This window comes from Ixodes scapularis, unplaced genomic scaffold (assembly GCF_016920785.2).
Source record: "Ixodes scapularis isolate PalLabHiFi unplaced genomic scaffold, ASM1692078v2 PGA_scaffold8__174_contigs__length_109621045, whole genome shotgun sequence".
Lineage (NCBI taxonomy): Eukaryota > Metazoa > Arthropoda > Arachnida > Ixodida > Ixodidae > Ixodes > Ixodes scapularis.
In genome coordinates, this window is record NW_024609883.1 from 19965259 (window position 1) to 19976731 (window position 11473).

The window sequence follows — 11473 nt, forward strand, 5'->3', positions numbered from 1 at the left end:
AGGGGTTGTGAACAGTAAAACGTTGTAAGGCCCAGGAAGGAATTCCCTTTGTAAAGTGGTGGCAAGCAGAAGAGGAATTGTAAAAACTGACTTCATGTCTTTTCCTGCGTTTTCTTTTTGGGTCGCCTCTTCATTTTTTGCCCATTAATACTCAGCTGTGTTTGATACTTCTCTGCGTTTGTGTCATCCTTCAGAGAACCCGTCTTTAATAAATTATGTGTTTAGCCTGTTTAGCTAGCTTGCACCCTCCTTTTTTGTTTTTGACCATTAATAAATGACTGTACGATTCAACTGCAAGCACAGTGTTAATTCATAGTAATAAATAGCAGCATACTTTTATTGACTAGTGGTGATGATTGGACTAGTTAGTAGCCAATTATTGAAAAGAAATCATGAAGAATATGGGAACAGAGGATCTGAACACAACACAGCGCTGCGTTGATCTCCTCCTTCTTGTCCGTGCCATTCACATTCCATGTTTTTAATAACATTTATTAACAATTTTCTGCTTGGTATCATCTGTATAGGGGTTCACTGGAACGACCCATCTGCTATTGCATTCACTTTAGGGCAGCTCCCCCTTCCTCATGGTGCCATCGCTCAGGAAGTGCAAGGCGGGTGTCACTCTCACTCTTGTGGTTCAGTTCCCCAGGTTCCCATAGGTTTCAAGCTGCTAGCCAAACTGAGTCAGGCCTTCCAGCCCTGCAGGAAATGTCAATTCCACTCTTTTAGACGTAGACACCCATATTTTGCGTGTACGTGAAAGAAGCTCTAACAGAGAGGAAACAAAATGATTGGCCTTTTTTTAATGCATCCTTTTCTTTCCCTGAGAACATACATAAACGTTACACGCTATTGTACATTCAGTCGTGCAGCTTAATTTAGGAAGAGCACTTTTTTTCATATAACTTTTATATAAAGAAAAACTCAATATAATGGGTCGGACATAAATGGTTGCTATGAACTGCCCTATACATTTACACATTACCTGATATCATCAAAAGAGTAGAGTAGCGTAGGGCTGCACTGCACCAATTACGTCTTTGTAACCAATTAATAGTTGGCATTTATTTGTTTATTACTATTGGCTATTATTCTTTGACAGAAAGAATAACCGGGCGAGTTGGTACGGTGGTAGCCTTTGAACTCCACCAAATATTCAGGTTTGACATTAGTTAAAGGGGCCCTCCGGATCGTTATGCGATGATCTATTTATGGCGGTAACTCAATCTACAGGCCCTAAGGATCCTAAAAATCATAAAATTACGGTCATGCGCGGCGGATTTCTCTACTAAAATTGCTATCAAAGTCCACGGCACGCCCCCCTTTCTGAGATGAGCCCGGAAAACGGGAGGGCCATCTCTTTACGCGTCAGCCAATAGCAAGCGAAGGGTTCCGGCGTCACTGCGCTTCACCAACGCGGCCGACCGCCGACCCGCAAAGGAATCTCTTGAACACGCGCGGACCGTCGTCAAGGGGCCCGGACTTTGTGCTCGCAGTCGTCGTTCGTCGCACCGCACCGTCGCGCTGCTACTGCAATACGCAGTCGCATTCCACAGATGACAAGGAAAAGTTTGACTCGTTGACGTGGAAGGATCGCAAAGCTGGCTTCGGAGTCGGGATCCACGGAAAGGAGGAACATGTGTCCGGCAAACGCACGCCTGCAGATGCCCCGGGAAGCAGACCAGCCGACGCGCCGACGCATCGCCCACTAGCAACAAGCTTGCGGGAGAAAACATAGTTCGCTGGTATTGGAGCGATAATTGCGGACTATGTTTCCCGCACCACAATCAGTTTACGTTTTTCTCAAACTCTAATTTACAACAAGCTTAAAAAGTGTTGCAATAATAACGTTCGCATTCACCGCGAGATGCAGCATTTCCATTGGTCAAGTTTTAACGATGGGCAGGGAATGGGGGATCGTCTTCCAAGAGAAAATAGTCCCGATATATTTCTTCTGCCACCTGCTTAATAAACGGTTTTGTAATCTAAAACTTTGTATACATATTAACTTGCACCTACTATGCAATATAACAACATAAACAGACGATCACAGAAAGCTCCGGAGAGCCCCTTTAATTTTTTCCGCCTTTTTCATGTTTTTGTTTTTTCTAGCTGCTCTGATTTTTGTAAGGGCTTTCGCCACTACTAAAAAACGTGACATCTAAACTCCTTTTATTTTTTGCATCACACAATCGTAAAGTTAAAAAGTGTGCCGGTTCGGTAAACGCGAAGAGACCTAATTTCCGAGAGTGAAACCTCTAAAAACAACGGACAAGTAAAAGAAACAAAAAACACAGGGCGTTGTTTGTCTGTGGTTTTTAGCGCTTTTACCCTCGGAATAATGACGAAGCGACCGCGCGTCTCTACAAACAGGCATTAGCTTATGCAAAAAATCATGCTGCATGCTCGCTCTTCAAACGTTTTTCTCGCTCCCGCTTTATGAAACAAATCGGTGGCGATCGGCTGTTAGGACAAGATATCAGAACTAGCATGACCTGTGATTAACACTTTGGGACGGCGACGGAATGCTTGAACTGCCGTCAGACGGCACTTGAACGCTCCGCACAAGCGTCGTCGGACGAGCGCCGCACAACGGCGCAAAGATCATGCTCAAGGTTCCGCCGCGCGGGAATCTTTCTCACACTGCGGAGCGAGCCACAGGTTTTGAAGAAGATACGCCCTTTTCAAATAACGAAATAACACAGGGCAGAAGCATAGTTAGAATCAAGCATAGCTTAGCAAGCACACGGTACACGACAAAGTTTGAAACAGCAGCCCACTTCGCAGAAACAAAAGAAAGTTGCTAACCGGCGTTTGCACGAGTCGTGCATGGGCGGTTCTGAACTTACGGGCGTTGCCAAGACGCAGCGTCTTTCAGCTCTCAGTCATCGATTGTTATTCTTGAACACGGTATTCGTAAGGAAGATATTTAAAATATCCACGAAAACGGCTAAAACGTTAAAAAAAACGGAGATTTCCGAAGCTTCTGGAATTTCAACGATCATTCAAACGAGCCCAACGGAAGCTAATTGCGATAGCGATGGTCTTGCGCAGTCTTCAAGAGTCTCTTTTCCTTTTTATTTATTGCTATTTTTTTTAGAACTATACTAAGCAAAATAAATTATATTAGTAAGAAGAAGAATTTCACTAAAATAATAATGTAAAACATTACAAAAAGTGAGTAAATCTTAGGTTTTATTTAAACTTTAGGTTTTTTCTTTTTTGTGTAAACCGAAACCGAAACTAACTCAAGCAACGCTTCCTTCGTCGTAATTGTTTGCGTGTGCGTGTGTGCAGGCGCGTGCGTGTGTTTGTGCGCACGCGTGTGGATGCGTCCACGTGCATGCGCGTGTGCGTTTCCGGTTGTGCGTGCGTGTGCGTCTGCGCGCGGGCGTGGGTTTGCGCGTGTGCATGCGTGTGTACGTGCGTGCGCGCGTGTATGTGTGCGACTGCGAGCGCGCGTGTATGTGTGCGACTGCGAGCGCGCAAGCGTCTGTTTTTTCGTTCTATAGCACTGCGCCCGCAAGAACAATTGGATGTCCCTGGACACTGTTAAAACCCTAACTTATTGATTATTATTATTATTATTGTTGTTGTTGTTGTTATTATTGAAACATAGCCCTGAGACTTTAGACACAGAGCCCTAAACTTTTCTGTAGCTGGCTGTAGCTGTATCTATAAATTTTTAAGGCCGACCATGCGAAGCTACAGGGGGTGATAGCCTCCCATTGAATTTCCCATAGACGACCATAGGCCATTTTTTATGGGATGTCTCGGCCTGGTTTATTATGGGATTTGCCTCTTTATGTGTGTGAGTTTTTGTGCATGTCACCATATTCTCAAATTAATATTTTACTCGGGTTGACATGGTCATGAGACAGGTTCTAGCAGCATGTCATGAACATTTGTCAAACATTTTCACAATATTTTGATTTCATGTTGCCAGATATAAACTCGAGACTAACTGATTTTCTTACTGTACACTTCCATCAATCAATATTTGTAAAAAATGCTAGTATAGAGCATTTCACCCTACTTTCCGATTTCTGAGCATGGAGTGATTTGTAAGAAAATTAAATATGAACTCATATATAAATTGTTGTTTTCAAACATAAAAATTGTATGCAAAAGAGGCACTTAATTATCAGCTATTTGCATGAATTACAACTGACATTATAAGAAACTAGACTGCTAACAACTGTTGCTTTTCAAGCAGAAATCTTACCTGTACATTATGTACAGAGCCATATATAAGCTTTCCAAAACCATTTCACATTATTTATTTAGCACCCCCTTTTACACCCTTCTCACATTCTTCACTAAATGTAGGGTGTAACACGAAACAGCACCTTTTTCGGTAAAATTTTGAGGTTGTATTCCTAGTTTTAGGTTGTTAAAAAGGTGTAGCGGAGGGTGTAAGTTGCTACAACACCCATTTTACACCCTTAAAGGTGTAAAAACTTTTACTGTGTAGTACGGCCGAGCATCACTGGCGTCAATCACCACGATAGCGTCAATAGCGTCACGGCGTTGCCCACCACCCGCCAACAATCACGTTGTTAACAACAAAACCAGCGTTCTGTACATCTAGGTCGAGATGTTCATTTTCTTTTTCTTTTACGTGTGGCTCGATTTATAACATTTCCGTTGCGGTTTTAACCGAAGCTTTTAGCTTTCCTTGGCTCAGGAAATCAGTATCCTAGCACCTATATGAAACATTACTGAGACTAGCTTAAGTTTAATCAATATATGAGAGACGTCTTGTTTAGGCTCTTCCAAAACACAAAGTCTGAAATATCCAATCTTATCCGATTCAAGCACAAGCTGATCGGGGTGCATGGCTAGCGTGGCGGTTTACTAAGCTGAGTGCATTGATACACCTATAAGTTTTTAAGGTAGAGAAGGGGGCTTATGGTCGGTATACAGGTACACTGGCTGGGTAACGGTGGGTGCGTCTTCCAGGAAAGGGGAGCATCTGCACCCGATGCACCCGACTACAACTTTTTTTTCTTCGAGTGCAGTTGGGAAGTAAATATGTGGAGCGGTAACCGAAAAATCGCGGATGTGGCATTCGCACTAAGAGTGCCGCGCGGCGACAGAGCTGTATAATTAACGCGGTAGATGACGTCGGCGCTGCTTTCGTATTTTCTTTTCATAGAACAACGACGGGCACAATATTTTCCCACTTCTAGTATAATGTTCCAAATGAACATATCACACGACAGTGCTAGTAAAGACAATAGCCTTTCAAGTCTGACGAAAAAAAAACGGAATAAAACGGTGATCGTTTGCTTGCGCTAACAGTGTTCGCGCGATGCACGCACTAATATTCTGCCAACCACTCGCTCGTGATGCTTCTCTCGCTGCCCGTCGTTATAACAAAGTTTCGTCAACGCGATGAAAGTTTAGATTATGGGTGTCCCTGCGGCGAAACTGAAAATCAGCACTTTTGGCAGAACACTTGTCGGCCATGTTTATGTCCACGGCGGCCAAGCTGAGAATCAGCACTTCTGGCCAAACACTCGCCGGCCGTGTTTATGTTTCCGGCGGCCAAGGTGGAAATCAGCACAGGTGGACAAACACTTGCCGGCCGTGTTTATGTCTCCAGCGGCCAAGCTGAAAATCAGCACTGCTGTCCAAACACTCGCCGGCCGTGTTTATGTTTCCGGCGGCCAAGCTGAAAACCAGCACTACTGGCCAAACACTTGCCGGCCGTGTTTATGTCTCCGGCGGCCAAGCTGAAAATCAGCACTTGTGGCCAAACTCTTGCCGGGCGTGTCTATGTCCCCGGCGGCCAAGCTCAAAATCACCACTGCTGGCCAAACACTTGCCGATCGTGTTTATGTCCCCGGCGGCCAAGCTGAAAATCACCACAGCTGGCCGAACACTTGCCGGCCGTGTTTATGTCTCCGGCGTCCAAGCTGAAAATGAGCACTTCTGGCCAGGCGCTTGCTGGCAGTGTTTATGTCTCCGGCGGACAAGCTAAAAACAACTAGTTTGTGGCCGGACTCTTGCCGGCCTTGTTTATGTCTCCGGTGGCCAAGCACTTAAAGTGGCCAAGCTGTCCAGACACTGGCCAACCGTCGGCCGATCGAAATTCACTTTCTGTTGCTGCTTGGGCAGGGTCCCGCCTCATAAGAGATGGGCACCTTAGCAGGGAGTTACTCTACAGCTTAAAATAGTTGTTTTCACAATTTGTTTATACAGGGCCCAATAGGACGCAACTGCCGGCGTTTGTTTCCCAGGGCTATTGTGACGGCGGCAGAATATCCACTTCCTTTTTTGGCGGGAGTGCCACCGGCCGCCCGTCTACGCAGCTTCGCGGCGACGCTCTGCGACGGCTCATTACAAGAATGTTAACCCACGCGTCCCCCCCTACATGCCATTTGCGGCGACGATTTGGGGTAATTTGTTACCAGAAAAAATAAAAAAAGCTAATCATATTTTGTAAAAAATCTGCTGATTAAACAGCGTGTCTATAAAACGATCTGTCAATGAAACGTCATTCGATGAACTGATTGCCACCGCCAATGAGAGGGTCTGTCAGGAGAATTTCGGGGAAAATATTTTTCCAGTTGCCGGGAGAACAGACAATGTGGCCTAGAATTACCCCGTACCTCCTTTCATTTCGCGGATCGCTTGCCCGTTTGTTCTGCTCTACGGAACATGCTGTGTGTAATAAACTTCTGGGAAATTCTAAGAGAATATTTTGTGTCTGTTTCGCTATCTGTTTACAAACTCATGTGGGAGTACTTTTTCTTTACGCGTTTCCTTCGTGTATTAAATAGGTTAATTCAGTTCGGGACGTTTTAAATAAGCTTGAGATAGCCGACCTTCCAGACAATACCCATCAGAGATAACGAATAATTCGCATGGGTGCCAGATGCTAGCTCGAGAACGATTCATTTCAGCAAGCCTTTGTCAGTGGAGGGATGCCGCGGCTAGGCTTCTGCTAGAGCAAGTGAGGCAGCACTGCCTTTCGTGGCTTGATGGCGTCTGTTCATTTGCATGTGCATGGTATATTCAGTTACACAGTTCAGAAAGGGGTAATGGTAGCCAGTCATCTTTGACTTCACGATGACTTTGTTGAGGCTGCGGAAGAACTTTTAGTTCATTGTGAGCCAAGCTCTTCAGAACATCGCGATGCCACAGAAACAAGTGAACTGATGTAGAGCCTTGGCCCATTCACAACGTGCTGCTTGGGAGTGTGCTTTACTAAGATTAATGTGGGTTTGAAAGCGTTGATCTTCGACCTTTGGATCTTTTCGTAGATGCCATCAGTGCGAAGCTAACAATTGAAGACGCGGCAGCTTAAAAATGGTGTTGAAGTGGCTGCCAGGGTCTTGCGACAGGGGAGGCCGCAGGAAGAGGCGTTCGGAAGCCGCAATGGCTCCCCAGCCCCAGAACTCGCCCCAGGACCCTGCACAGGACCTTCCCCAGGACCAGGCATAGGCTCCCCGCTGAGCTTCCTCCCTAGCCCTTTTCAATAAAAGTTCCGAAAAAAGCATTAATTGATCTTGAATTATTCATTTTCTCGCCAGATAAAATAGTGTATAGACAAAGCATAGGAGGACCTTGCCATTTGTGCCTAGAATGTTTTTTTTTGCCGTGGGCTGCTAATAGGAAACAGGGCAGGGGTTCTTAAAACCCAATGTTGGAATAACCAGGATTTAAACGCATTGCCATCATAGCATACCCAGCATTAAAGATATGGCATTAACATTGGGACATGCCAATGAATTAGCTTGACTGCCAATAACGGCCTATTCAATGAATAAACTTATACGCCAATGATGGCATAGCCATTGAATTACTGTGAAAGCCAAAATTGGCATAGCCAATGACATAGTGTGGATGCCAACCAAGGCTGAAATATTGGTTTAACGATGGCCTAACAAAGGTGCCAATTATGGCTGGAAAGTTGTTAAAGAACGGACTTACATTGGTGCCAATGATGGCTGGAATATTGGTTGAACGTTGGGCCAACGTTGGCGCCAATGATGGCTGGAACATTGCTTGAACGATGGCCCAACGTTGGTGCCAATGATGGTTGGATCATTGGTTGAACGATGGCCCAACGTTGGTGCCAATGATGACTGGAAGGTTGGTTGAACGATGGTCACACTTTGGTGCCTATGATGGCTGGAACATTGGTTGAACGATGGCCCAACGTTGGTACCAATGGCTGGGCCAACATTGGAAGAAGTTGCGCTCGGCCAGGATACCAATGTTGGACCAACCTCCGGAGCCAGCGTTTGCCATTTTTGGCCCAATGTAGGTCCAACATTGGTGTGCTGCCTGGGTAAACTTCAATTTTCGTTTCAGTACCCCTTTAGAACGGCAAATGCATTGTTAATGCTGCCATAGGCACGTTCTCGCAGAAACCGCCATCTTAATTGTCGCAGGCGACTGCAGTCGCCCTCTGTTGAACTCAACGCGATTAACTGTGTCAGTCAGCCTTAAGTCTTCATGTATAATAAGTGGAGACATATTTTACATCGATGAAACTGCTGTAGCAATTGTGTCCTTTCCTCAAAATTACTTTATATATCTACCATGCTTATGTAAAAGTAAAAAAAAAATATAAGAGCAAAGTTGCTCAAAAAACTGTCCAGGTCCTACCAACATTTCAAGTTTCTGCTGGTAACATAATACCATCTTAGTGGGTAGATTCTTGAAAGTATCGATTTTCCACAGGCTTTTAGCTTGGTTGTATAGGTTTGGTAAAATCTATTGTGCAGCGCATTTTAATTTGTTTGTACGAAGAGTAGGGCTGGGCAATCGATCGATTAACCTTCCTATTAATCGATTAAGGCTTTAATCGCGATCAAATATTTTAACCGGTTAATCGGTTTTTTAATCGGTACTCAAAAGAAGTCCGTTTCCAGCTAGGTGCTATGAATAACTTTCAATTCTCGCGCTCGCGAAGCGTCACGTGTTCGAGGATATACATTACAGTTCTGCCGACGCGAGACGAACAAGCCGAGCCCGCAATTGATCCCCGCGCGACCGCGAAACTTCACGTATTGAGGACGTGAAGTTTCACGTTACACATCCTGCCCAGGCAAGACAAGCAATCAGAAAAAGAAGCTGCAAAGCCAACAACGCCATGGTTACTTGTTCCAGTATTCTGCACGTAAAAATGGACGAGTTCACGAGTATGAAAGGCAATCTCACTAAAAAGTATGAGTTTAGTAAACTCCAGCGGTGAACTTTTTTACTCGAAGGAAGTCCACTGCATCATCTGCAAAAAGCCGTTTTCGTACAGTGGAAGCGTAACTTCGCTTCAGTATCGCCTACGAGCGAAGCACCCATGTAGCTGCAGCAAGGACCATCCGCCAAAACGCAGACAACAATAAACGCCTTTTCCCCATCGAGGTTCCTTTTTTTGAAAAAAGGAGAAAGCATCGCATACGCCCTGACTTTTAGACTTCCTGTCGGAGAATGTGGACAAACTTCTTTGTCTTCGGAGCTGGAGCAAAAATATGTGAGTCTTTGAATCGTTGAGCTATATATCTATCCTCCAATATAAATGTCCTTTGCGCCGTGTAACAGAAAGTACTATAAGTCTTCAAAGGCAAGACGAGTTGTTGCAATCTTTTTAATATAATATTTATTAAAATTAACGCAACCGATTAATCGATTAATTAATCGATTAAAGGGTGGCGATTAATCGGGTTAAAAATTTTAATCGATTCCCAGCCCTAAATTGAAGAGGCAAATTCAATACTGTCCTGGAGAAGTGCATTTTACTGCCATTAAGGCAGTACTAAAAAGTACTGCCTCTTTTGTGGTCTTTTTATAATCTGTGTGCACTTAAATCTAATTTTCCTTACAGGCACCTTACAAAGAGCAGAGAAAAAGCTTACCAAGTGGGTATACAGATGTTCCATCGAGTCCTCGGAGATTTCCGGTGATCAGTTTCAATCTTTTATAGAAAGATGGGGGGAAATAATGAACTGTATTCTAATTGGCATGTATATATTACTACATAGACAATGCAGCACCGGTAGAAAGGAGAGCAGAGGCGACTCATCCCCGTCTGCAGATACCAGTACTACGTAAGCAATAAATAAAAATATTCATTGTGCTATTTTACTGAAGGGCTCTTTGCGATAATATTTGCCTTGCGTGTTTCCAACTAAACGCTAGGGAGTGAAGGGGGTTCTTGACATTCATGCCTCAAGGGTTTCTGTTACCCCCTGTCCCCCCGTCCCCTCCCCTCGAAAGGGCACAACCTTTAACATCTAAAATATTCCTCATCTTGGTTGCAAGCCATCGTTGGTTTAGTTTAACTCTAAGTGATTGTTTCTGTAACCAGAAAGGTGATGGCCATAGTCTGAAGCTTATTGATCAGTTTTGCTTGTGCCCAAGACCCGTAGACGCATCAGATGCTTCAACAGCCCAGCTGAGCTCTCTAGGTGAACAGTCTCACTGTCGAAATTGTTTCTGCTTTAAGATGTGCTCCTCTCATTTTGTTCGCTTTAAATCTTAGGGAGAGGCAACCGGAGATCGAAATATAGAGTTTACATCTGTTTCTTCTAAACAAGTGATGGGTGAACCAACTGTGACAACTGCATGAGATATGCTGCGCTGCGTAGTTACTTTAACAAACACTTAGACTAGGGGGTGAAAAAAGATAGAAAGAAAAGAATACAAAATACATGTGAAGGTGGAGACGAACTTTTAGATAGAAAAAAGGAAAAAGATAAGCAATTGTTATTCCGCACCTTCACATGTACGTCATCTTCTTTTCTGTCTGTTTTTTTACCTTCGAGTCTACGTGCTTGTTAATGTGCAACTACGGAGCGCAGCATACCTCAGGACCTCGCTTTAGAGTGATTTCAAAACTTTCTTTTATTTTTTCGCACCAAACAGCATGCTCACGAGGAAAGATGCTTGTTTTTATTTGTGGCTTTGCAGCATGGATACACTATATATATATACTTCACTTGTTCTCTGAAGTATGATTTAGGCTAGGCATTATACAAATCCACAACCTATATGACCTTCCAGTAATGGAAGTATAGGTAGTGCTTGTGCATTCAGTAAACAACTGTAATCATTAGTGTTGTGACAGGAATTGGGGGTGCCCAACTAGGACTTCTTGCTGCTAATGTCTCTTGTTATTCAGCCCCACAGGCCCCATTAAGCTCATGTTCAAGTGACGGTCCTAGTGATTCTGCTCCGGCATCGAAGCGGCAGTCACATCGGGTTGAAGAGCCTTCACAGATCCCGGCGACTGATGAAAGAGCGACCCGTGAGTCTTTATTCATTCTTAAACAGTTAAGGCCTACATAGGTTGAAGGCTGAGTCAGTTCTGTTATCTAGGTTATGTAAGAGGGGCTGGCTGTACTATCTTCTTCTTTGCTCTGGCTTAAATTTGCCAGAAAATGCAAACAGTAAGGTTGTGCTTCTTAGAAGATTGATGGACCAGCCTTTGCAAGTCATCAAGCGGGTGGTGTTCAAA

General features: G+C 44.3%; 1 long non-coding RNA gene across 1 annotated transcript; it reads left to right on the forward strand.

Annotated features, from left to right (window-relative positions):
- Positions 1–9849: 9849 nt before the first annotated feature.
- LOC120843882 lies at positions 9850–11236 on the forward strand. The gene is made up of 3 exons (XR_005716281.1): positions 9850–9916; positions 9999–10064; positions 11138–11236. It is a non-coding gene; the product is annotated as an uncharacterized LOC120843882 (long non-coding RNA).
- Positions 11237–11473: the final 237 nt, after the last annotated feature.